Consider the following 4158-nt stretch of genomic DNA (forward strand, 5'->3'; position numbering starts at 1 on the left):
GGGAGTCAAGTTATATACAGGTTTTCAACTGTGGGGTGGGGTGCTGGCACCCCTAACTCCTGCATTGTTCAAGGGTCAACTATATATTTATTTCCCTAGAAAAAATACAAAGAGACATAGCCAAATAAGCCAATATCTAAATTAAAGTTCAACACTACAAATATTCAAATAATTCCAAACAAAGTCAGGAAAAGAGAAACAGAAAATCAAAAAGAGAAGACAAATACAAAACAAACAAAAAATGGTATGCTTAAATATCACACATTAATAAGTATATTAATGAAAATGATATAAACACACAATTTAAAAGACTGTGATTTTCAGGGTGTATTAAGAAAATATGACTCAGCCACATGAATTGAGATAAATATTTTATGAATGAAAATTATATGGATAAATTTTTTTAAAAAAATAATAGGCTATACAAATATAATCTAAAGAAATCTAGAATAGCTTTATTAACATAACCAATGTAGTCATTAGAACAAAGAAAATTACCCTGGCTAAAAAATATTAATATATGATAAGATCAATTTACCAAGAAGATATAACAATTTTAAACATGTTTGTACCTAACAATAGAGTTTCAAAATAAATGAAGCAAAAACATCTAGAACTTTGAAAGGAGAAATCCATAAGACTAATCCATAAGATAAGCATCTCTTAGTAATTAGTAGAACAAGTAGGCATAAAATCATAAAGGATGTGTAAGACTTGAACAACTTTCATCAATAAACTTGATCTAATTGATATGTACAGAATATTAGAACACTTCCACTAATAGCATGTACTTTTTTTTGTCCACTGGATGTTATAATATAAAAGAGTACCTCATAGAGAAGGTATGAAGAATAGGCTGAGGAAGCCTCTGATACAATCTGGCTTTATAGCTCCTATAGAGGAAACCACAAATTGTACAAGATGTATGTCTTAACAAGACATGAAAGAAAGTCATTTTGTTTCATCTAAATTCCAAGGTCAGTGATTAGAACTTTTTCTAGTCCCTATTGTAAATACATGCTAATGACCAGCCATAGTCTTGTATTGTACTGACTACTTAAGTGGTTAACTCCTTGGAAAGGGAAGATGGTAAAAGTAATAGGATGGCAAAAAATCAGGAAGAAACAAATAACCCAGTTGTACAGCCCTGAGTACATTTTAGAAGCTCTTTCTCTAATGATAGAAACAATGATACAAAATTTTAAATGAAATAAGAAGGAATCAATATGAGATTCGAAGACTATAGTTCAGGAAAATTTCAAACAATGCTATGGAGTATAGACAGCAGCAAAAACAAAGAGAGCCTGTCTCTTTATTTTATTATATAATTGGACTTATACATGAAACAGAACTTCAAAAAATAAATTGGGATAGGATAGAATCAATTTAGAAATCTTTTATACGTGGTTGATGATTTTTGAAGAGCCTTAGAAAATAAACAAGTTTGTTTGTTCATTTATTATTACTTTTTTAGGTGAGGCAACCCTTGTTTGACCTCACAGATTGCAAGGACTTTGTCAGCTTACAATCTTTTATTTTTTTTATTTTTTATGCCTACGGCACCTGGTCTTCCTAGGTGGTCTCCCATCCAAGTACTAACCAGGCCCAACCCTGCTTAGCTTCCAAGGTCAGACAGGATCAGGCTTGTTCAGGGTAGCATGGCCAGAGATGAAAATAAACAAGTTTAAATCAAAGTACGAACCCAAAACATCCTCTGTGCTTTAAGAGTCAAGGACTTGAAGATAGGATAGCAATCAGTATTAAAAGTTAAGCCTTTTGCAAGAATTCTTATTGGTTAAGAATAAGAAAGATAGATGCATTCTTATAAAAATGCATCTAATAAACTTTCTTTAAGAAATTCATAGGACCAAAACCAATGCATTGTTTATAAAGACATTTGGACAATGAAAGGACATTCTTATTGACATAGATGCCACTACCACTATCACAGAAAACCATACACTTTGGAATACAAAAACTACTTAAGTAGTGGGAATTTTTAATAGTCCTAAACCCCTGTCCATGTCTTAACTGTTACTTTGTGGTTATTATTAGAAAATTATATTTTCTTCTGTGAGAGCCAATTTATGCAATCTAAAAAGCAAGAATCTATACTGCAAAAGGAATCACCGAAATCTAATGCATAGTGAATATCTTTGCAAGTGCTAGAAAATTTTCATTACCATCACATAAATGCTCTCAATCCTAAATTCTATCTCCAAAACCCAGACTGATTTTCTTAAACATTCTTTAGATCTGTACAGAAATGATTCAGCTACAAATTAATAATCATCCTTTTGACACTGCTCTGGCTTAATGACTCCCTACTGTTAAGGACGTTTCCACTTATTTCTGTAAACAAAACAGAAACAAACAGAACTTACATTGATTCCATCATTCTCTGTCATGTCATATCCTTTTCTTTGATCTAATGTCCACCATCCTGACCTCATGTAATTCATTACCCTCGAGGACACCCTTCCTTCTAGGATTAAGGTCCAGCCTCTAAAATTTCATTACTGAGGAATAGCTGGAAACCCGATTCTGAGTTCTTGCTTCCGTGATTGCATTAGACAATTACTACCATTGTTATATTCAACCTATTAACTTTTTTTATTGTTCTTGCCATAACTATTTCATATATTGTTTTATTGTACTGTTTCAAGTTGAATTCTCTCCTCTGCTTCCTAATTATGATTTCTTTCATATTAAACAATTTGACCCAGATTTATTCCAAATCCCAAACTAAAGTTTTATATTCTTCCAGTTTCTCTTACCCCATCATAGCTCTCCCTTATATAATGATTAAATTTGAATAATGTCTATAAGCATTCAAATGTTTAAAGAGCTAACAAAATGGAGACTTCTTTAATTCTAGAAATACATAAACCCAAATGAAATGTATTTTTAAAATTGTAAGCATGTTTAGAATTTAAAATAAAAGCAGATACCTTTAATTCCAATGGCATACTAAAATTTTTGTCTATTTTGAGTAAGAATAATCGTTTCTTCTTCTTTAGGAGAGCTAATGTACTGAACTCTGCAGATGTCTTAAATAAATTTCCTCCCCACGGTTCTCTGCCTCTTCTGGTGCTATTGTTGTTGTACCACTTATTTTGAGTGACTGTCACATGTCATAAAGCTGTCTGTGATACAGCTTTAAGCGAATATGATTCAGTTTTAAGTGAATATGATTCTGATTACAAAGATACTTCAAAATCTGCTTCAATGGATTAGTAAAATGAAAAATGTACTATTTCTTATTCATTGAAAATTTTGGATAGAATTTTAAATATTGAAAATCACTGGGGAAACATTTAATAAAGAAAAGGAATAAATGGCAATGTCTATGTCATATTTTATTTCTTTTTCTCATGTTAAAGGCAGCAAGACCGAAAATGACTCATTATATTTGGGTATAGTTTAGATAATAAACAAAAATTTGTGTGTTCTTTTATTTTTTAAAACTGTTAACTCAGAGAGATTTTTCCTTCTATGCTAAGATTTCTTGACTCAAGTGTATTTTTTCATGAGATTCAAAAAAAATAGATTAAATGCACTTCAGTATGTAAACTATAAAACTAAAAAGCATTAAAGAATTAAAAATTCATTTCAGAAGATAGTTATAAATTTGAGATTAAGACTCTGAACATTGCAATTACTAAATCTTTGCAAGATTCAATTTTTTAATTTGTAAAAAGTGACTCAATAATATAATTCATCATATAATTATTTTGAGGATTTTATCAGCTAATATATGTAAGTACTTAATAAAATACATTAAACTATGTATAGAACAATATGTGTTTATATATACACACAGATACATAAATAGTATAATTGATAATATATAGTGTAATTGATGCATTTGATTCCAAGTAAGACAAATCTTACTCAAAAATTCTTTCATGATGCTGAAAAAAAATATTATCTTATATGACAGGTACATCATAAATCTAGTAACACTTTAAGATTGCTGCATTGCCAAAAAAAAAAAAAAGAAAAAGAAAAAGAAAACAAAACAAAACAAAACAAAAAAAACAACCCTCCAAGTCTTTCCTGAAACAGTCCATGACTTTTCAACTCTAACGTTATCTCTAAGCCACTAGGGTCTCACGAAGAGAAAATAGGATCTTAAAGAAATACAGCCCCCAGAAG

The 4158-nt window shown here is 30.3% G+C and overlaps 1 pseudogene; it reads right to left on the bottom strand.

The window, feature by feature from the left end:
- Window positions 1-1551: 1551 nt before the first annotated feature.
- LOC111733291 lies at window positions 1552-1670 on the bottom strand (annotated as a pseudogene).
- Between the last annotated feature and the right edge of the window lie 2488 nt (window positions 1671-4158).

The sequence above is a fragment of the Pteropus vampyrus genome, unplaced genomic scaffold, assembly GCF_000151845.1.
Source record: "Pteropus vampyrus isolate Shadow unplaced genomic scaffold, Pvam_2.0 Scaffold13, whole genome shotgun sequence".
Taxonomy (NCBI): Eukaryota; Metazoa; Chordata; class Mammalia; order Chiroptera; family Pteropodidae; genus Pteropus; species Pteropus vampyrus.